This window comes from Pantherophis guttatus, chromosome 5 (genome assembly GCF_059756535.1).
Source record: "Pantherophis guttatus breed Tessera chromosome 5, ASM5975653v1, whole genome shotgun sequence".
In the NCBI taxonomy this organism is placed as follows: Eukaryota; Metazoa; Chordata; class Lepidosauria; order Squamata; family Colubridae; genus Pantherophis; species Pantherophis guttatus.
Window position 1 is genome coordinate 126,728,971 of NC_142067.1, and position 24,061 is coordinate 126,753,031.

Here is a 24,061-nt window from a genome sequence, read left to right on the forward strand (position 1 = left end):
ACAGGGTCACCCAACTGGCTTATGCCTAAAACGGGACAAGAATTCCGAGCTTTCCAGTTTCTCACCTGATGCCTTAACCACTTCACCAAACTGCTTCTTGGTCCATATTCAGACATGATTTAAAACGGTGGTTGTGTCGTGAAAGTCCACCTTCTTTTTCTCCTCACCAGAAAACTGTTGCAGTCTGGCTCAAATGTAATAAAATCTGAACTGTCACCTAGGGATAGGATAGCAAATGTGAACATGTGAGTTGTGAACTGTGTGTAACAGAGTATGTCTAATTCTTCTCTTTCCTATTAGGGGGCCACAATCCTTCATTCGTTGAAAGAAATTTCATGAGGAACTGTGCTACTAAGTGTTGTCTGCCTGTAGATTCCATTCCTTAGCATTTTTAGTGCTTATTGTAGGCGACAAAAAAGGGGAAAATAAATATCTATTTTGAAAATGTACTTTTTAATCTATTTCATCTTCGATATTTCCAAAGAGAAGCCCTCTGAATGTTGCTGTGACCTTAGGCTGAGAACCAAAAATGCCCTTTTACTAGCTAAAACATCTTCCAATCGATTTTATACATGATAGGTTTTAGTCACGTAAAAGCTTTTATAGGCTGCCTTTGGAATAATCCTTGGACTGCGCTGAGTAAAACTAGAAAGCCCTGAAAGATAACAAAAAGAACAGCAACTCACAGAAAATAAATTGTTAAAAACAACAGCCTTGCATGCAATGGCTTTTTAACTCTTTTTTTTTTTAATGAAGATTTCTGATGATCTAATAGGTTTTTTTGCCAGTCATACAAATAGGTTTGAGATAGATAGATAGATAGATAGATAGATAGATAGATAGATAGATAGATAGATAGATAGATAGATAGAGATATGATAGATATGATGATGAGAGAGAGAGGGGGGGAGAGAGAGAAAGAGAGAGAGAGAGATGATAGATATGATGATAATAGGGATAGATAGATAGATAGATAGATAGATAGATAGATAGATAGATAGATGGAGATATGTTAGATATGATGATGATGATGATGAGAGAGAGAGAGAGAGAGAGAGAGAGAGAGAGAGAGAGAGAGAGAGAGAGAGATGATAGATATGATGATAATAGGGATAGATAGATAGATAGATAGATAGATAGATAGATAGATAGATAGATAGATAGATAGATGGAGATATGTTAGATATGATGATGATGAGAGAGAGGGGGGGGAGGGAGATGATAGATATGATGATAATAGGGATAGATAGATAGATAGATAGATAGATAGATAGATAGATAGATAGATAGATTAGATAGATAGATAGATAGATAGATGATAGACAGACAGACAGACAGACAGACAGACATTTCACTCCTCAGCGAAGTCTACTTTCTCTAATATTTCTCAGTAGCTTCCCAGGCAAATACTAACCAGATGTTTCTTTGCATAGGTTTCTTTATTCTTTATTCTTTATATATATAAAAAAGTGGTGTTATTAGCTAGTTTTAGAAAATACACTTTTCCCAAAAGGTTTCTACAATTTTGGCCACTACTGTATAAGTAAGTTGACTTAGACAATACACTGTATATGAAGCACTTACGTGTGATAAAGAAAAATGTACAAATAAAACTTATATTTTAAAAAAAGCTAAGCAGCCCCCGGTCCATCTATCATTGTTTTCTTACAATGTCCTAACTCTCTTTCTCTTCGAATGAAACCAACAATGTTGCTCCAGGTTCTTTGTCATGAAAACTCAACCTGCATTATATGTCAGCCACTGAACCAATAGCATTCAACCTAGCTTTGCATTTTTTTTTATTTTTTTTTTAATGATACAAGTCAATTTTTGCAGTCCCTGCTTGGAAGCAAAGGCAAGCTATTAGATGAACATCTTGTGAGAGAGAAGCAGGTGGGCCCGGTTTGGTTTCCTGGTGTACAGACGGTGTTGCATGAACACATGGTGTGCAATTGTGGTGGCAAGCACTTGGCTGTGGAAGTGGTTTCCCATGAGCCACTGCTGTCGTTTACAGCTCCGCCAATGTGAGTGGCAGTGGCAGTTCCTATATGTGTGCCTTAAGGCGCTCACAACCTAACAGTTGGCTGAGGAAAGGGAAATGGGTGTGAGACTAAACAGGGAAACCATATTCATGATGAGATTGAGATAAGATTAAAAGATTAAAGAGGTAAGGCTGTCAGTGATAAACAGATCAGGAGCGGCTAATTTAGTCTTCTGAAGGTCTCTGAAGTCCTAAACATTGACAAGAATGGAAGGAATAGAATAGAATAGAATAGAATAGAATAGAATAGAATAGAATAGGGTAGGGTAGGGTAGGGTAGGGTAGGGTAGGGTAGGGTAGGGTAGAATAGAATAGAATAGAATAGAATAGAATAGAATAGAATAGAATAGAATAGAATAGAATAGAATAGAATAGAAGTAGGAGTAGGAGTAGGAGTAGGAGTAGGAGTAGGAGTAGGGTAGGGTAGGGTAGGGTAGGGTAGGGTAGAGTAGAATAGAATAGAATAGAATAGAATAGAATAGAATAGAATAGAATAGAATAGAATAGAATAGAATAGAATAGAATAGAATAGAATAGAATTCTTTATTGGCCAAGTGTGATTGGACACACAAGGAATTTGTCTTTGGTGCATACACTCTCAGTGTACATAAAAAGACAAGATACATTCGTCAAGAATCATAAGGTACCTCACTTAAGGATAGTCATAGGGTACAAATAAGCAATCAGGAAACAATACCAATATAAATCGTAAGGATAACAAAGGAGCAACAAAGTTACAGTCATGCAGTCATAAGTGGGAGGAGATGGGTGGTGGGAACGATGAGAAGATTAATAGTAGTGCTGACTTAGTGAATAGTTTTGACAGTGTTGAGGGAATTATTTGTTTAGCAGAGTCATGGCATTCGGGAAAAAACTGTCCTTGTGTCTAGTTGTTCTGGTGTGCAGTGCCCTATAGCGTCGTTTTGAGGGTAGGAATTGAAACAGTTTATGTCCAGGATGGGAGGGGTCTGTAAATATTTTCACAGCCCTCTTTTTGACTCGTGCAGTATACAAGTCCTCAATGAAAGGCAGGTTGGTAGCCATTGTTTTTTTCTGCTAATTATCTGTTAATTATCCTCTGAAGTCTGTGTCTGTCTTGTTGGGTTGCAGAGCCAAACCAGACAGTTATAGAGGTGCAGATGACAGACTCAATCATTCCTCTGTAGAACTGAGAAAGTAACACAACTTTTAATTCTTGTCCCTTACTTTTATGATATAAGCTGTTGCTTCTGAGAAAGATGTTTGCATTTATTTCCCCTCCAAGGCTTTGCTTCTAAAGGAATATTTGTTGGGCATTAGGATTAATTAGCTTACAAGGTACAATTATTGCTGCAATCACATTTTTATGCTGATGTATAGGTAGGATAACTTTTATGTGTTTTGATATTATTGATTTCAGGGCTGAGTTGATCGATAGCTTTATATTAGTTGGTTTTCATTAGTATTTTGATTACTCTTGCACATGGCTTTGAGCATTGTTGGAGAACTGATTCATAGATGATCAAAATAATAATAACTATAAAAAAAAATCCACTCAATAAAGATTAACAGTGTCTTTCTCAAGGCCAGTAGAAGTCATGAATCTCCGATTCAATATAAGAGTGCTAGGAATAACTTGAGAATAACTCAGTATAATTCTCTTCAACAAAAGTGCTAAATAACATGAATCAGCAACCTTGGATCAACAGAATAACAGAGTTGGAAGGGACCTTGGAGGTCTTCTAGTCCAACCCCTGCTCGAGCAGAAAACACTATAACATTTCAGAAAAATGGTTGTCCAATCTCTTCTTAAAAACTTCCAGTGTTGGAGCATTCATAACTTCTGGAGGCAAGTTGTTCCACTGGTTAATTGTTCTCACTGTCAGGAAATTTCTCCTGAGTTCTAGATTGCTTCTCTCCTTGATTAATTTCCATCCATTTCTTCTTGTCCTGCCCTCAGGTGCTTTGGAGAACAGGTTGACCCCCTCTTCTTCTCCCTCAAACTCAGAAAGATTTCAGCTTTGTGCTCGTGTATATGAAACAAAGTTTACAAATGAGAACAAACATTTACTGGAAACTGAAGGTGAGAAATCTGAAAATACCTCTGTGCAGTCAAGGACTACATGTTTTGAGAAATGCTGCTGTTCTTGTTGTTGTTGGACTGTGGTTACTGTTGTTGTTGTTAGTTGTGAAGTCATGTTCGACCCGTCATGACCCCATGGACTTTGGCTTCAACCACAACAATACATGAGCAAATAATAGATACAAACTCAAGGTAAACCGTTCCAAACTCGATGGCAGAAAATATGACTTCAGTAACAGAGCGGTCAATGCCTGGAATGCACCACCTGACTCTGTGGTTTCTTTCCCAAACCCCCAAAACTTTAACCTTAAACTGTCTACTGTTGATCTCACCCCCATTCCAAAGAGGTACGTAAGGGGTGTGCATAAGTGCACCAGCGTGCCTACTGTCCCTGTCCTAATATTCCTTTTTACTTACTCTTTTCATGTATTCAAATTATGTTTATACTTTTACCTGTTATCTTATATATCCTTGACAAATAAACTTATAATTATGATTATGATTATGATCGTTCCTCTAGGCCTTCCTGTCCTCTACCATCCTCTGGAGTCCATTTAAGCTCATGCCGACTGCTTCAGTGACTCCATCCAGCCACCTCATTCTCTGCATCTCCTTCTTCTTTTGCCCTCAGTCTTTCCCAGCATTAGGCTCTTCTCCAGTGAGTCCTTCCTTCTCATCTTCAGGATCTGGCCTTCTAAAGAGCAGTCAGGGTTGATCTCCTCTAGGACTGACTTGTTTCTTCGCCTTGCAGTCCAAGGGATTTGCAGGAGTCTTCTCCAGCACCAAAGTTCAAAGGCCTCAATTCTTTGCTGTGGTTGCTAGAAGACATTAATTTCCCTGTTGGAAGGTTGCATGCTAAGAGTAATGCTTCCGTATCATGTAATCAGTGTACTGTCAAGATCTTGCAGAGAATTTGAGAGGCAAGCAGAGACTGGCCCCATTAGAGACTATATGAATATCAGATGTTTTTTCATTATATGGTGTTGCAATGACTCCAGGTGCTCTGAAAAAGGCGTGAAGGCCTGGTGTTTACTAGGGAGTGCACAACTAACACTTATCAATGAGCTGCAATGGGCGCTTCCTTAAGAGATCACAGGGGCCTGTACATTTACATTTGATTATTTTCATTGTGGATAGGATATTCTTGAAAGCTGAGATAATCAAACATGGGCCAACTGAACATGCCAAAAACTATATAAAAGCTCACACAATCGTTCGATATTCAGAGAAGTTCCTGATTTTTACGCTTGGGTTTTATTAAATGGGCTGCATTTTTTTGTGTGCAGTCCCTTGTGTGTAATATAAAGGAGGGTTTAATACACAATCTTTCAAGGGAAGATATAAACAAGAAATGGATTTTTCCAAACCCGAACCATTAAGCAAGGATTGGCCCAATCATCAAACTGGCCTGCGCCATTACATAAATATTGGTGTTAGTTGGGTACTCCCAAGCAAACACTATCCAATATTCATAATTACTGGAGGGGGGGGCTTGGTATTCTCTGGTGGTTTTCTTGTAGACGTTTCATTACCAAACTAAGTAACATCATCAGTGTTCACAGTTGGGTAATGAAATGTCTGCAAAAAACCCCCATCAAGTTCAGAGAGCACCAAGGACCCCTCATTTCAACCCTGAAATAGAATAGCATTTTTTATTGGCCAAGTGTGATTGGACGCACAAGGAATTTGTCTTGGTGCATACGCTCTCCGTGTACATAAAAGATACATTCATCAAGAATCATAAGGTACAACACTTAATGATAGTCATAGGGAACAAATAAGCAATCAGGAAACAATATCAATATAAATCGTAAGCTGCAAGCAACAAATTACAGTCATACAGTCATAGGTGGGAGGAGATGGGTGATAGGAACGATGAGAAGATTAATAGTAGTGCAGACTTAGTAAATAGTTTGACAGTGTTGAGGGAATTATTTGCTTAGCAGAGTGATGGCATTTGGGAAAAAACTGTCCTTGTGTCTAGTTGTTCTGGTGTGCAGTGCTCTATAGCGTCATTTTGAGGGTAGGAGTTGAAACAGTTTATGTCCAGGATGCAAGGAATCTGTAAATATTTTCACAGCCCTCTTTGTGACTCATGCAGTATACAGGTCCTCAATACAAGGCAGGTTAGTAGAAATTATTTTTTCTGCATTTCTAATTCTCCTCTGAAGTCTGTGTCTGTCTTGTTGGGTTGCAGAACCAAACCAGACAGTTATAGAGGTGCAGATGACAGACTCAATCATTCCTCTGTAGAACTGAATCAGCAGCTCCTGATACCCTGAGTTATAAATATCCTCCTTTTATCGATAATTAAAAGAACACAACAAGGTGTCAGAATATTCATTAACTGGGATAGACATGGCAACAGGTCTGCCATTGGGGACTGGCTGGAATGGGAAGACATGGTAACAAGGTCAGCCAATGAATAGGCATAGCAACTGGGTCAGCCAATGAGGGCTTTTTTGGAAATGGAAACTTAAGCAAGAAGGCTGGGCGTGGCTCCAGAGGTTGGTTTCAGCAGGTTCTGACAAGTTCTGGAGAACCGGTAGTAAAAATTCTGACTGGCCCCGCCCCCATCTATTCTCTGCTTCCCAAGTCCTAGCTGATTGGGAGGAAATGGGATTTTGCAATAACCTTCCCCTGGATTGGGGAGGAAATGGAGATTTTACAGCATCCTTCCCCTGCCACGCCCACCAAGCCATGCCCACCAAGCCACACCCACAGAACCGGTAGTAAAAAATATTGAAACCCACCACTGACCATGGCTCAGATCTGAGTCTGTGCAGAAGCTAAACAAGTCTGGGCTTGTCTGTCTGCTGAACTGAAACAAAGAACTTACTGACAATCTCTCCTCTCTATCACGTTGGAAGAATCAGCTATTGGTATTGTACATTTATCTTCATGTGTTATTATGTATATAGAGAAGTTTAATGAATCCTGCTGAATCAGTTTACCTGTGTGTGCTTTCTGGATTTGATTTTTGCGCCAAACTCTGACACAAGGCAGGCCACTTCCACTTGATACCTGTGACTAACCCTCCCCCCCAAAGTATCCAAACCAGTGGTAAAATCTAAAATTTGTTACTACCCATTCTGTGGGCATGGCTTGGTGTGTGTGGGGGGGTTAATGTGACTGGGTGGGCGTGGCCTTTTTTTTGTTTTACTTTTAAAACCATTTTTTCTACAACCTCTTCGGCGAAGAGGTTGTAAAAAAAATGCTTTCAAAGGCTCTGACGATCCCAGCTGAGTTGCCTGATCAGCAGAGGCTTTTTTTTTCTTTTAAATGCCTCTGACGATCAGGCAACTCAGCTGGGATCGTCAGAGGCATTTAAAAGAAAACAAGGTTTTTTTTTTTCTTTTAAAAGCCTTTGAGGATCCCAGCTGAGCCGCGCGATCATCAGAGGCTTTTTTTTTTTTTTTTACTTTTAAAAGCATTTTTTTCGGCCAAAGAGGTTGTAGAAAAAATGCTTTTAAAAGTAAAACAAAAGCTTCTGATGATCGTGCGGCTCAGCTGGGCATGGGGGGGTGGGCAGGGATATTTGCTACCAGTTCTCTGAACCACCCGCTGCCATCACTACCGGATCAGGCAATCCGGTCCGAACCAGGAGCATTTCATCCCTGATCCAAACCCCAAACCAGAAACAAGTAACTACAAGCTTCCAGTTCAAAAAATGAAGCACAATTTTTTTTTTAAAATTGATTTTATATGCCGCCCTTCTCCGGAGACTCAGGGTGGCTTACAATGTGCTAAGCAATAGCCTTCATCCGTTTGTATATTTATACAAAGTCAGCTTATTGCCCCCACAAACTGGGTCCTCAATTTACCCACCTTTGAAAGGATAGAAGGCTGAGTCAACCTTGAGCCTGGTGAGATTCGAACCTGCAGTAATTGCAGGCAGCTGGTCTTAATAACCAGCTTAATAACAGGTTGCCTTAGACCACTGTACTACCAAGGCTGTTCCCAATTCAAACCAAGCGCCGAGGCCAGTTTCCCTCAAAAGCTTTCTTTTTGCAATGTTTTATCCCCAAAGCAATTAGATAAACCATGGAAATAAATTAAACAACTCATGTTAATGATGGAGATGGTAACCTTTGTCTGCAGCTTAACAGGTGATGGATAGCACGAGAAATCCATCTTTTTCCCCCCCTTCATTCTCAACGTTACCCAGAAAACCAAATCCATTATCGCTTTCTCGCAGACCTTAAGCAAGAAAACAAACTGCAGAGCTTTAGAAGTTTGTCTTCTTTTGTTTTTCTTCCCCCACAGGGATCCTGCAACCTTCTCTCATTCCAGCCATAAAGGTTGTTATTATTTGCTAAGTTTTATACTGATTCAGACAGATGAGAGAGGAAGAGCCCTAAGGCTAATTCACGCATATTCCTCAATCAAGCGTGGAGGCAGCGTGAGGCCTCCAGCAAAGGCAACAGCGGATCCTCCCCCCCGCTGGCTCCCATCCTTCTGCGCAAAAGGCAGGGTGCAGGTTTAGAAAGTTGTGCCTCTTTCACTGATGAACCCAAAAAGTTGTTGTGAGAAGCTGCCATGATACAGCATTGCAAGATAGGATATACTGACTTATACAGCACGGCCGATCTTGTAATTATGTATCATGGCAGCTGACTATATATATGTGTGGGTGTATGTATGTATGGATGTACACACACACACACACACACACACACACACACACACACACACACACAAACACACTAAGGAGAAATTTTGTTGCCTCCAGAAGTTGTGAATGCTTCAACACTGGAGGTTTTTAAGAAGAGGTTGGATAACCATGTGTCTGAAGTGATGTAGGGTTTCCTGCCTGAGTAGGAGGTTGGACTAGAAGACCTCCAACTCTGTTATTCTACTCTACTCTACTCTACTCTACTCTACTCTACTCTACTCTACTCTACTCTACTCTACTCTACTCTACTCTACTCTACTCTACTTTCTATTCTATTCTATTCTATTCTATTCTATTCTATTCTATTCTATTCTATTCTATTCTATTCTATTCTGTAGAATGCAATAACTTTTAGGAAGGATTTGCTGTTAGAATGGCAGTTATAGTAGAAAGAAGAAAATTGAAACACAGTAGCCTGGATAGCTCAGCAGACTAATGCATTGTAATTTAACTCCAGCTGTCCGCAATTAATAAGTTCGAATCTCGCCAGGCTCAAGGTTGACTCAGCCTTCTATCCTTTCTAAGGTAGGTAAATTGAGGACCCAGTTTGTGGGGGCAATAAGCTGACTTTGTACAAATATACAAAAGTATGAAGGCTATTGCTTAATGCATTGTAAGCCACCCTGAGTCTCCGAAGAAGGGCGGCATATAAAAAAATCAAAATTAAAAAAAAAAAAGTGAAACACGTAGAAAAAGTGAGATCTACAAAAATTATCACCATAGAAAAAAACGAGATGTACAAAAATGATCACCATAGAAAAAATGAGATATACAAAAATTATCACCATGTAATACTTATTTGGGTAACCTTTAGCATGAATTATTGCCTTACAACATCTTCTCATGGAGTGAAAACAAGTCTTTTAGTTCTGCAGCTGCTATAATGTGAAACCAAGATTGAAGGATGGCTTCTATTAACTGGGTTTTATTGCTGGGTCACTTCTGACTAACAAGTTTCTTTAGTCGGCTCCATAGATTTTCAATTGGGTTAAGTCTGGGCTATTCCCAGACCGTTCCAGCAGTGGAATAGGATTATCTTGAAACTCCCAAAAAATTGATGTTATTAGCCATCAAACCTCAAAAATACACTTTCCCCAAAAGGTTTCCACAATTTTGGCCACTACTGTATCCTTAGTGAATCATTCAAAAGGGTAGAAAGAATTATCAAGGAATATATAGAAAACATGAAAAATGAACAATGAAAGGAAAATCGCACTTGAATAGGAACAAGACCAGAATATAAATGCTTCCAGTCTACATATATACATAAGCAATTAAGTCATTTTCATGCAATTAGTAATAAAAAAATAACGAAGCAAGGTTACATCATAAATAGGCACATATTAATTATTTGAGAATGTTCTTTACACCTGCTTATTGCATAAACATTTTTACCCTGAGCGCAAATAAAAATTGGTTTTAAGCAGCTGGAGACTGAGATAGTTGTACCAACTCATCAGAAGAGATCAAGTAACTTTATTACAGCCATAAGAAAAAAAAAGAGAGATAAAACCGAAACAGTAAGTGAATGTAAATATCCCAATATATCACTGGTAAGTACATACAGACCTAAGAATTACATATAGAATAATAGCATATAAAAGTCCATGGATAAAAGAGCAAAAATAAAGTAAGATAACATAGAATACCAGTGAAGTGAATCTTCAGATCAGTTTGCATCTACTTGAGGATATTTCTCTCGAAAGATTATGTAGTTCCTACATAATTGGTGTAATCATTTTGCTTCACATTTTTCCGTTCACTAATTCTGTTCCTTCCCATCCTCATCTATGGAGATTCTCAGTCCTTGAGGTCATAGTTGTCCCAAAGTTATTTTTTTCAAGAGGCAACTGGACTTCCTTTTGTTTTTCCTTGAAGTCGTTTCGCTTCTCATCCGAGAAGCTTCTTCATCAAGTGTTTGATAAATTATTATTGATTGTTCAGCGTATGATGAGAACATGACAAAAGAGAAGTAAAGATATTATATAAACAATCTACATAATGTATACAAAATTTTGACGGGGCGGCCTTATAACTGGATGTCCAATTCAGCTTTCCAAGTGATCAATTTTGGAGTTGAAAGTTTGTATTTATTTATTTATTTATTTATTTATTTATTTATTTATCAAATTTCTATACTGCCCTACTCCCGTGGGACTCAGGGAGGTGAACAGCCAAGATAAAACACAGATAATACAAACATTAAAAGTCCATTAAAATTATTAAATATTTTGGCCGAAAACAAATTTAAAACACCCAATTTGTAAAACAGATTAAATGATTTAAAAATTTAAATGGGAGAGTTAGGCCAGGCCAACCTGCTGAAATAAAAAAGTTTTGAGAGCACGACGAAACGTGCACAGATCCGGGATCCTCTGTATCTCCGGGGGGAGCTCGTTCCAGATAGCAGGTGCCCCCACAGAGAAGGCTCTCCCCCTGGGGGCTACCAGTCGACACTGTTTGGCCGACGGCACCCTGAGAAGCCCCTCTCTATGGAAGCGTACTGGTCGGTGAGAGGCTATTGGTAGCAAAAGGCGGTCTCGTAAATACCCTGGTCCGATGCCATGGAGCGCTCTAAAGGTGGTAACCAAAACCTTGAAGTGCACCCAGAAGACCACCGGGAGCCAGTGCAGATCGCGCAGGAGGGGATCACATGGGAGCGCCACGCTGCTCCCATAACCACCCGCGCGGCTGCATTCTGGACCAGCTGGAGTCTCCAGGTGCTCCTCAAGGGGAGCCCCATGTAGAGAGCATTGCAGTAGTCCAGGCGGGAAGTAACGAGAGCATGAGTGACCGTATTTTTGTAGAGATTCTCAGTCATCCAGATCATGGTTGTACAATTTGAGATGAACACCCTTTGAACGGTGTGGGAGTAGGAATGGATTTCCAGAGGAAAAGATTACAGGAACTAGGAGTGCTACTCAGGTGACCCTGAGGACACAGATAAACCTCCAAGTGCTTCAACGACCCTCTCAAAGGATGCAAAGGACCAGCTGTCTGCAAGGAGTATAAATCCTTCCATTCCCCACCATCCAGTCAGAGCTGAAGAGGCTTCTTGGATGAGAAGCAAAACGTCTTCAAAGAAAAAAATAAGAAAGTCCAGTTGCCTCTTGACAAAGCACCTTTGAGACTTCCAATCCTTACTATCTATGATTCTATGAACTTCCTGAGCAGTTGCTTGGGGTTTTATTTCTGATAGCGAATAAAATGAACCTTTAGGATTTTCCAGGGTTTAAATGCCATTCCATGTTTCCAAGCCCGAGAACGATCACAGGCTGCCAGAATTAATTTTCTTGTACTGTATTTTAAGGAATTAATGCACCACTAGTATTCCTGGAATTTATATAGCGCTTAACCGGTAGGATGTTAGCACCCACCCCTCTCCTAGGAAAATGAGATATTTTAGGAAATATTAAAAGGGTAGAATATTTCCCCTAAAAGGGAGGCAGAAACTCAGCCCTCCCCACCTTTGTTAATTGGCCATTAAGGCCTGGGCCAGTCTCTTCTACATAACAAAGATCTACCTCCTTCAGGCAGAACCATTTTAGGAATTGCCCAAAGCCCTTTCATTAATTTAATTTATTTTTAGTTATCTTAACTTTTATATTGTATGTTATTTTAATTTTTGGCTGTTCACCGCCCTGAGTCCCTTTGGGGAGAAGGGCGGTATATAAATTCAATAAATAAATAAATAAATAAAATTACATCATAACCCAGCAAGAGTCAACCAAGCTTGGGATTCAAAAACACAACCTACAAAGCTACCCCTGCATGGCCCCATGGGAGTCCGACAACCAATCAGAACACAAGCTCAAATTCAAAAGCCCAGAGAGGGCATAAAACCCAGGCATTCTCAGCATCTCTTCCCTTTTTTTCTTCTTCACCCAAGATCTTCAAGGCAGGTGATCCTGTCCACCATTAAAACCATTTTTCCAAGCAGTCGCCATGTTTCCAGTGTCTTTCTCTCCACTTGGAACTGAACCCAGAAGGACATTTCTTCCAACTGAAGAAGATTCAGTTTTCAAAATTGTGTTTATATTGTGGAGTCATTGATGGTCTCTTGAGCTTGATCGATTGCTCTTTCATTACCCAACTAGGTAATATCATCCATGCAAGTGAGTGTGGGGTTTGCTCCCTGTTTTTATACGGCAGCTTGCCTTGTCAGACTTGGTGAGGGTAAGTCCTTTTTTTATTATTATTATTTTTAAAACCATTTTGTCTACAATCTCTTCGGCTGAAGAGATTGTAAAAAAATGCTTTTAAAGCCTCTGACGATCCCAGCTGACTTGCCTGATCGCCAAAGGCTTTTTTTTCCTTTTAAAAACATTTTTTTCTATAACCTCTTTGGCCAAAGAGGTTGTAGAAAAAATGCTTTTAAAAATTAAAAAAAAGCCTCTGATGATTGCGTGGCTCAGCTGGGCAATGTGGGGGGGGGCAGGGATTTTTGCTACCGATTCTCTGAACTACCCGCCTCCATCGCTACCAGATCAGGTGATCCGGTCCGAACCGGGAGCATTTCACCCCTGCTTCATCTCCTTTGTCACTTCCTCCGACTTCTATTCAGGCATCTAGATTAGGGGGAAAAAATTCATCCAAGGGATAAATCTGACAGACTTCTGAAGAATAATATTTATGAAAATTCCAATGAATACTCTTACGGGGTCCTTGATGCTCTCTGAGCTTGATAGTTTTCTTGCAGACATTTCATTACCAAATTAGGTAACGACATGAAACATCTGCAAGAAAACCACCAGGCTCAGTGAAGACCCAGAACGCCACAGTCATTCTCCTCCTCTTCCTCTCTGCAAACCCCACTCCAGGAGTGGGTTCTACTTACCTTTACTACAGGTTCGTAACGGGGCCATGCGCGCATGCGCAGAAGCGTTCTGATGACGTCGGGGTCAGTGGGCAGAGCCTCCCGCCGGTTTTACTACCGGTTCTACAGAACCGGGGGCAACCCACCGCTGCGCCACTCCCTCCTGGCACTGATGATGTTACCCAGCTGGGTAATGAAACGTCTGCAAGAAAACCACCAGGCTCAGACAGCACTGTTCTGTCCCCGTCTCACACACGCACACAAACAGACAGCCGGGGGTTAAATAAACTGGCAGACAACCAATTCTTCCGATAAGAAGCTTGGCAGCAACCCAGTAGCTGCTTGCCAAGAACTTTTACTCAATAAACAAAATACCCACAGTCAAGGATTGTCCAGTTCGTAAAATAAATCCAAGGCCGATAATGTTGTTTCCAAAGATGCAATGTGACTCAATAGTAGTTAGTTTTGTCCATCACAGAGTCTGAATGGCCACCTCACCCCCTTTTATACCTTGTGGGGTGTGGTCCAGTGACTCAGCCTAATCTCTGGCACGCCTTTTCTTCTGTTGCGCGCGCTTACCTCTGCGACGCTGCCGAGGATCCAGCCAAGACTCATTACCCTCATCACTGTCCACCTGTGGCTGCATGGACATGCTTGGCCCCGGCCCTGTCTCTTGCCCTTCGGCGGACACCTAAGGCATTGCCAGAGTGGAGGGTCCTGGAAAGGGAGGCCTTGCCAACTCCTCTCCGTCACTCTTGGAGTCCTCTCCTGCCGATGACACAGGCTCAGGTAACGGAGCCACAACAAGCACCAAGGACCTCACAGTTCAACCCTGAGCTACAAATATTCTCTTCTCTGATGATGGTGTTACTCCATTTAGTTGTGTCCGATTCTTGGTGATTCTATGAGCCAGGTCTCTCCACGTCTTCCAACCTTGCACTACTTCTTTAAGTTGTTTGGTCTTCGATGGCAATTCTCTTCTATAATCACTCTTACTTCAAATGAGAAGATTACATATGGGCAGGAGTGAGCTGCTGGGGGTTCGCAAGGTTTTGAGAGAACCTCTAGCTAATATTCTGTGCAGTTCGGAGAACCCCCAAATCTCACTCCTGGCTGGCCCCCATCTACCCCGCCTCTGCCAGGAGTCCCCACGTGGTTCATTATGGATGCGGGTAAGTGCAGGGAACACGCAGAGGCTTGGGGAGGGTGAAAAATGGGTCTACTGGAAATTTGGGAGGGCCTCCGGAGCAGGGATGGGTTCTAAATTTTTTTACTACCGGTTCTGTGGGCATGGCTTATTTTGTGGGTGTGGCTTGGAGGTCATGTGACTAGGTGGGCGTGGCTAGCCGGTCAGAGTCATTTCTGGAAGGTCCTCGCACTTACGACCAGTCCTCGCACTTACAACCCGACTCATTTGTTTGCTTTTAACACTGATCAGCTGTAGGGCGGCCCTTTGAAGCCCCGCAGCAAGAGTTTAAACAGTTTTTTTCCCTCTAGTCATCAGCTGGGACTCAGGAGGCAGCAATAGGTTAGGGGTGGGACCAAATAAAAGGTAAGAATAAAGTGGGGGGGTGGGGGGGTGGGAGGGCGGGGGGGAGAACCGGTTCGGTGACGTCATATCGTCACCGCTACCGGCTCGGCCAAACCGGACCGAACCGGGAGGAACCCACCACTGCTCTGGAGCCTGGGGAGGCCATTTTCTCCCTCCCAGAGGCTCGAGGAAAGCCTCTGGAGCCTGGGGAGGGCAAAAACGCCTCTCCTGCCATGGTGCAGGAGGCTGACTAGGCCACGCCCACCATGGCCACACCCACCCAGCAACCGGACAGAAAACCCCTTGCTAAAATTTTTAAAGCCCACCCCTGCATACGGGCCATCAAAAGTGCCCTATATTTGCAGTCTGACGAATGTTTGAGACAAAAGGAAGCAAGCTTGTCTCTCTTGCGAAGTTCAGGCAATCTGCATCTATGGATTATTTTGCTAATTACTGCTGCTTTCTTACCAATGTGAGAAATTACTCTCTGAGCCTTTCTCAGAGATCTTGCACATTAGCCTCTCGGAGGGGGAAAAAATAATCTAATTTCCCCCTCCCAACCCGCTCTCGAGTTGCTCGTGCAAACAGTAAGGTTTGTGAGAGTTAATGGCAATTTTTTGGGGGGGTCATTCAATCGTCTTGCAATTTCCGATTGATACGGTTTTTATAGAGAAAGATTTAATAAAACAAATTTAATAGACATATTTCTCATTGAGCGAGAAACAGGAGTAAGATTGCTAAGAAGCATGTACATCTGCAATCACTCGTGAAACAATACGGAGGAAAAAAGGACCAAATTACTGGCGGATTGAGCTGAACATGGCAGACAAATAAGGAAGCTTTGCATCAGCATAATTTCTATGCACATTAAAATAGGATTATTTTAGTTCTAGATATGTTTTAATTGAAGCATAGTTTTTACGTTTAAGCTAAGTCATGCTTCAGTGATCATTTATAACATACATTAAGCTTCCTGGGAGAGGGAAGAGCATTAAGTCAGCAATAGGAAACGCTGTAATTTACTTTTATCCCCTTATTAACCGTATGATAAGAGTTATATTATGTGCTATTAGTACTTTATGCCAGAATTCAGTAAGTATGTTCTCGGAGAAAATACTAGGGTAATCATTTGATGCAGCTACTCTAGAAAGGTCTTGGTTAAGTAAGGGTGTTAAGATAATGTTATTTATGATTTAGAAAGCAGAACTTTTTTTTTTTTTTTACAGTGCCTGAGCTCCTTTGAATGGTGCATTTTTAGGGGCGTACCTAATGCTTGCGATGGTGGTGGATATTTGTAGTTTGGGTGGAGGATGAGGGTGGAAGTACACCCGCATCCTACGACCAAAGATTGACCTACAGCCAGCCTACGAACCCTTCGGAATTAAAATCAACCATCTAACCAACCAGCGATGGCACCAACCCTTAACCAATGCATACAACTCCCCAACCAGCACTTCACCTCCCAGTGACTCTCACCTGACATGACCTCCCCATCACAAGACCCTCACTTGACACACCCACAGCTGAGCCATCACAAGAGCCATCACAAGGTATGACCCTCACCTGACAGGACCTCCCCATCACAAGACCTACTGACCACATCATCATCTTTTAACAACCTCATAATCAGGGGTGAAATCCAGCAGGTTCTGACAGGTTCTGGAGAACTGGTAGTGGAAATTTTGAGCAGTTCAGAGAACTGGTAGCGGAAATTTTGAGTAGTTCAGAGAACCGGCAAATACGATGGATGGCCTCAGAGTGGGGTGGGAATGAAGATTTTGCAATATCCTTCCCCTGCCAAACCCACCAAGCCACACATGCCCAACCAAGCCATGCCCACAGAACCGGTAGTAAAATATTTGGATTTCATCACTGCCCATAATCCCTTGCGGGTTGGAGTCTGGGCAACTGAATGGAACTAATAGAGTGTTTTAATGGCCAGATGCCTTTCCTGACGCCAATGCGGAGTTTTGTTCAGCAGATATAATCTTATTGTGCCCAGAGAGAGAAATATCTGCCTCTACCTAGGATCGAACTCACAGCCTCCTGATTGTGAGGCGAGAGCTCCACCTCTAGGCCACCGCACCACTCCACCTATTGACCCCATGAAGCCCTTATAAACAGAGAAACATTGAGATCCACTAAATTCCACTGAAGATGTTACCTAGCCTGGTTACAAATCATTTGGAAACCAATCCACAAACTTAGAGAATGAACCTCCACCCTTGCACACCTAAAGTGTTTGTACCTTCAAATAATTGTGAATGTGTCAAAATCTGATATGCTTTCAGTGTTATAATGGACTGATTGCTCCCTCTTAATTCACCTTGTTCATGAAAGGAACAAAATTGTAGGTGTGTAGGATCACAATTGTTCATAAAAAAATGTCAAAACAGCCAGATGATATCTGGAATAAGTAAGTGGGCTAATAGCCAAAAAACAGTGGAAAGACAAATAAAAATAGCAATAGCACTTAGACTTATATACCACTTCACATTGCTTTTACAGCCCTCTCTAAGCAGTTTACAGAGTCAGCCTCTTGCCCCCAATAATCTGGGATCTCATTTTACCCACCTCGGAAGGATGGAAGGCTGAGTCAACCTTGAGCCTGGTGAGATTCGAACTGCCAAATTGCAGTTAGCAGAAGCAGCCTGCAGTACTGCATTCTAACCACTGCACCATGCGGCTCTTATAAATATATATACAGCTCCAACTATTCAGTGGTTTGTAGAATTGATTAATATAGATTAGTTATGGATGATGGCAATATATCATGGCTTCACATTGCTGATATATGTTCTGTTGTATGAATGTTTTTATTTGCTTCAACTTGTCTCTTACTATTTTGTGTATGTAAGGCATAGGAAAATCAGGAGGTCCAGGCAGTTCCAATAAATATAAAGCTTTATCGCAAACTTAATGACGAATGTATCTTTTCTTTTATGTACACTGACAGCATATGCACCAAGACAAATTCCTTGTGTGTCCAATCACACTTGGCCAATAAAAAATTCTATTCTATTCTATTCTATTCTATTCTATTCTATTCTATTCTATTCTATTCTATTCTATTCTATTCTATTCTATTCTATTCTATTCTATTCTATTCTATTCTATTCAGCTGTCTACAAGAATCTGAACTACTAAGAGTCAAAGCAAATTGGTGGTAGATAAGAGTCAATGGGATTTAAAGTGGTCTGGACTTGAATCTTTTTTAGGCACGAAGGTACTCGAGACTGATGATATGTTTGACCCCTCCTTCTGGCTCAGCTTGGTCATCACCTACATCATATTCATTTTCTTTTTATTACTTAGTTAAATTTAATAAGTAGCAAAAATGTAGGAGTTGTCATACAGGTTAAATCTTAAACCTTTCCATTTAAACCTAACCATACAGGTTAAAATACATAAACCATGTTTAACCAAGTTAAAGCACAGATAGTGAGTCCATCCTTAGCAACTTCCTACTAGACAAGTTTACATTTTATGTTGTTATTGTCGTTGTTCAGTCACTGAAGGTCCATAACACTCTAGGCTTCTCCTGTTTTCTACTGTCCTCCAGAATTTGCCCTGTTCGTTGTGTGGATGACACTATCTAGCCATCTCATCCTCTGTTGTCCTCTTCTCCATTGGCCTTCAATCTTTTCCAACATCAGGATCTTATCCAATTAAGCTGCTCTTTTCATTAGGTGGCCAAAGTATCTGACCACACTATAAAAAAAGATGTTGAGACACTAGAAAAAGTACAGAGGAGAGCAACCAGGATGGTGAGGGGACTGGAGGCTAAAACATACAAAGAATGGTTGCAGGAACTGGGCATGGCTAGTCTAGTGAAGAGAAGGACCAGGAGACACATCATAGAAGTGTTCCAATATTTGAGGGGCTGCCACAGAGAGGAGGGGGTCAAGCTATTTTCCAAAGCACCCGAAGGCCAGACAAGGAATAATGGATGGAAACTGATCAAGAAGAGATTCAACCTAGAAATGAGGAGGAACTTTCTGACAGTGAGAACAATCAACCCATGGAACAGAAGTTGCTTTCGGAACTTGTGGGAGCTTCATCACTTGAGACTTTCAAGAAGAGACTGGACTGCCATTTGTCAGAAATTGTGTAGGATCTCCTGCTTGAGTGGGGGGTTGGACTAGATGACCTATAAGATCCCTTCCAACTCTGTTAATCTGTTAAATCTGAGCTTCAGAGGTTATAACCAATATAAATATTGAGAAAAACTGATTTTTTGATCCAGGGTACTGAGGACTATTCAGGCAATAAATTTTTCCAAATTCTTCTCTTGGAAAGATCTTGTTCAAGATGTCCCACTGGCAAACTTGCAGAAATAAAAGCAAAAAGAAAATCAACCACCACCAGAAAACAAGTTTATAATATTTTTTTTAAAACTCTGATCTGTAATTATTTTCTTTTCTTTTCTTTTCTTTTTTTTTAAAATGGCTTCCTTGGACATTTTATATATACTCAAGTAGAAACATTACCAAGTGGTGCTGATTGTGTAAGATATTATCATCTTGTATCTTCACAAATGCTGTTTCTGAGTGTTGTGATAAAAACATTGACCCATTAGCTGTTTATATAATTTTAACATAAGGTCTTTTATTATTCAACAAACGTTGATTCAATAGAAGTATGTTATTGTATCGTCTATTCTCTCTGTATTTATGACTTATGGGCTGTGAATAATATGCAAATAAATACTTAGTAATATTTTTCTCATTTTTTTTTCTCCACTGGGTGTCAAACAGAACATACTGTTAACTAAGATAATCTGAGCTAGATTAATTATAGACATTTGGAACAATTAAGATAAGGGCTTGGACACAACAGAAGGTAACTAGAGAAAGTAAATCACCAGAGTTAATTTCATAGACTTGAGCAAAAAAAGAAATAGGCATTTTTATTTCCTGATCTTGCATTCTATTTATTTTAAGTGATATTATTTTTTACCATATTCTGAGATCTAGAAGAGCTGTTTTTTTTTTTATTAGCATTTCATGGGTGGCAATATAATTTTTCTCTTTCCCAAAGAACAGAGCTTTTCAATTTTTAATTATTAATTTCAATTCTAAGCGTAGCATCATTTTATATTTGAAAAAAATAATAAGTTGCACATGTTCCCTTCCCTTTGTGCCACCTGGAATTCTCTTATATAAAGAAATGGTATTATACATTCTTTTGCGACATGTGTTTCCTTTACATAAAGTTTAAAATAAACAACAAATAGATTTTTGAGTCACACGGCAGATTATTTAATATATATATGATATATATACTTAAATGTTTGAGTTTCTGTCTTCTTGAATAATATAGCTGAGTTTTCAAGTGAGCTCTGGGGACAAAGTTTAAGAATACTCAGGATGAAATAATTCCAGCAGAAAGGACATAAAGTACATAGACAATTTATGAAATTCTATTATGTATAGTCTGTCTGTCCGTCCGTCCATCATCCATCCATCTATCTATCTATCTATCTATCTATCTATCTATCTATCTATCTATCTATCTATCTATCTATCTATCTATCTATCTATCTATCTATCTATCTATCTATTTATCACCTACCTACCTCTATCTATCTACTCTGTTTTCCCCAAAATAAGACATCCCCTGATAATAAGCCCAATCGGGCTTTTGAGCACATGGCAATAAAGCTTATTCCAAGGTTCAAAAAAATATAAGACAGGGTCTTATTTTCGGGAAAACACGGTATCTATCTATCTATCTATCTATCTATCTATCTATCTATCTATCTATCTATCTATCTATCTATCTATCTATCTATCTATCTAGAGAGCATATAATATATACACACACACAGTATATATAATATGTATGTGTGTGTGTGTATACACAGTATATACTAGAGAGAGAGAGGGGTGTGTGTGTGTGTGTGCAAGTTTTGGTGTATTCGGGTCTTTTCCTGTGTAAGATTGAGAGTATCTTGGCGATGTTTCGACGAGGTCATATTCAGGCTGGTGTCTTCAGCTTCGTGCTTGTGTGAGGAAAGCGTGATCGGAGCTTCTGTCTCTCTATAAATACTGGTGGGGAGGTGTGGGGTGCTGGCTTTGTTGCTGTGAGCGGGTTGGTTGCCTGTGTTGTTACATCTTGATAAATTGATGGAGTTGATGTTTGCAGATTAGTCAGCTGTTTCATAACATCCTTGTCTGAACTCTATTTGTCATGCCAGTTCAAATAAAATGGATACTCTCCCAATCCCTTGTCTTAAACATGGCCATTTTATGGGATCTAGAAAGCTTGTCTCTTTCCTGTTCCTCTTCCCCTAACTTTGTTCTGTCCCCATCTCACACACGCACACAAACAGTCAGCCAGGAGTTAATAAAACCAGCAGTCAGGAATTCCTTTGAGATAACAGAATTGGCAGCAACCCACCAGCTGCCTGCCAAAAACTTTACTCACAAAGAGAGGTTTTTCTCCTCCATCTGATAAACCAAAATAAGTCCACAAAGCCAAAGAATTGTCAAGTCCAGTCCATAATAAATCCAAAGAGGGCATATAACGAAGTTCCAGAAACGCAGTATGACTTGGTAGCTTTTCAGTTTTGTCCGTCATAAAGCCTGAATGGCCACCACAGCCCCTTTTATCCCCTGTGGGGTGTGGTCCAGTGACTCAGCTTAATCTCTGGCACGCCTCCTTCTCTGCTGCGTGCGCTTGTCTTTCCGGTGCTGTCGGGGATCCAGCCAAGACTCATCTCTGTCACTGTCTAACTGTGGCTGCTTGGAAGTGCCTGGCTCCTGGCCTATTTCTTGGCCTTCGGAGGACACCTGAGGCATTGCCAGAGAGGAGGGTCCTGGAGAGGAAGGCCTTGCCAACTCCTCTCCTTCACTTTTGGAGTCTTCTCCCTCTGACAAGACAGGCTCGGGGGTCAGAGTCACAACAAACTTTTCCACCAAGCTCTGAGATAGGATGAGGATTTAATGATGGACTAACAAAGCTTAACTTTGGTGGCAGGTTCTTAATGTTTACAATTTAAATAGATACTGGTATTATGATTTATTATTGATGTTGGTTTAATTTACTTGTTGGGAACCATCATGATTTTGATATATGAGAATCTATATAAATGTTTTACATACATACATACATACATACATACATACATACATACATACATACATACTATCAGGTGTTAACAATTAGGATCACAGGTAAGTTTTAGTTAGGAAGGTGCTCAAGTCTATACACAAGAATCTGTTAAAATAATGATCAGCACTAAATAAGAATTAATGGAATTCAAGAAGGGATGGACTTGGAGTGTTTGTGGACATGTAAAGATTCTAGACTAAGTCCTCTCTTGACTCTACCCCCAGTTTCTGCCTACTCTTCTCCTACGCATATGTATTTAATGGTAGGGAATATGATTGCAGTCAAGATATGGCAGCAGCTAGAACTTAGGTAATGGTGGACAAAGTTCAGGGAAGTTTATGTTAAGTCTTCGACTTAGCTGACAGTCATTCACAATCCTTTGTAACAAAGTTGATCAAGAAGATTTTGACTACTCATTCTCTGAATGTATCTAGTCCCTATCATCATCATCATCATCATCATCTTTTAACGACCCCATAATCCCTTGTGGGGTGAAGTCTGGACAACTGAATGTTTGACAACTGAGTGTTTTAATAGCCGGATGACCTTCTTGTCGCCAATGCGGAGTATCTAGTTCCTATACTGTAAATGAATTTAATATAGATAAAGGTTGAAATTTATTGGCTAGGCAGCCTCAGGTATACAAACTTTTCCCGTTTTGATGTTGATGTGAACTGTGGGACAACGAAGCAGGCTTGTGTAACTGTTACCCTTTTTAAAATAATGCAAAGCTATTAAAACTGAATGTGTAACTCTAATAAACAGTGTGAACTAAACGTAATTACATTGTCCTTTGAATTCAATCCTATCGGATGCTAACAGCAGGAGATTTCGTCAAATTATTACGATCACTCATTTGATAAAATGATAACATTACTTAAACAAACAGATGATGCTAAGAGCATTTCAAATTTCTTCTTTTTGCATCGACTTATAAAAAAATAATCAGTTCAATCTTCAGGACACTCAGAGAAAACAAAATACAGTGTTGCCAATAACCATTTGGGACAGAAAATGTTTTTTTTTCCCTTTGAATTAAAATAAATAAATAAATAAAGGCAGAGCCTGCAATTCTAGCAAATACTGGAAGATTTATAGCTAGATAAATAGGTAAATAATTGCCTTGTATTACACTGTAGCGATCAGTCAGTCATAATCGTAAAATTTGCTTCCTAATATTACATTTCATGGATTAAGGCCATACATCATGTTTATTTACCAGTACTGCATTATTAGATTTTTTTCAAATCCATGATCTCTGCCGCCATGGTTTGCAGTTGGAATAATCAGTTGAAAATAAATAAAAAGTTATGGCAAGGTTAGACAGCATACTAAAAAGCAGAGACATCACCCTGCCAACAAAAGTGCGTATAGTCAAGGCGATGGTTTCCCCAGTTGCAATGTCTGGCTGTGAAAGTTGGACCATAAGAAAGATTGAGAGCCAAAGAATGAGGCCTTTGAACTCTGGTGCTGGAGAAGACTCCTGCGAGTCCCTTGGACTGCAAGGCGATCCAACCGGTCAGTCCTAGAGGAGATCAACCCTGACTGCTCTTTAGAAGGCCAGATCCTGAGGATGAAACTCAAATACTTTGGCCACCTGATGAGAAGGAAGGACTCACTGGAGAAGAGCCTAATGCTGGGAACGATTGAAGGCAAAAGAAGAACGGGACGGCAGAGAACGAGGTGGCTGGATGGAGTCACTGAAGCAGTCGGTGTGAGCTTAAATGGTCTCTGGGGGATGGTAGTGGACAGGAAGGCCTGGAGGAATGTTGTCCATGGGGTCACGATGGGTCAAACACGACCCATCTAACATCTAACAA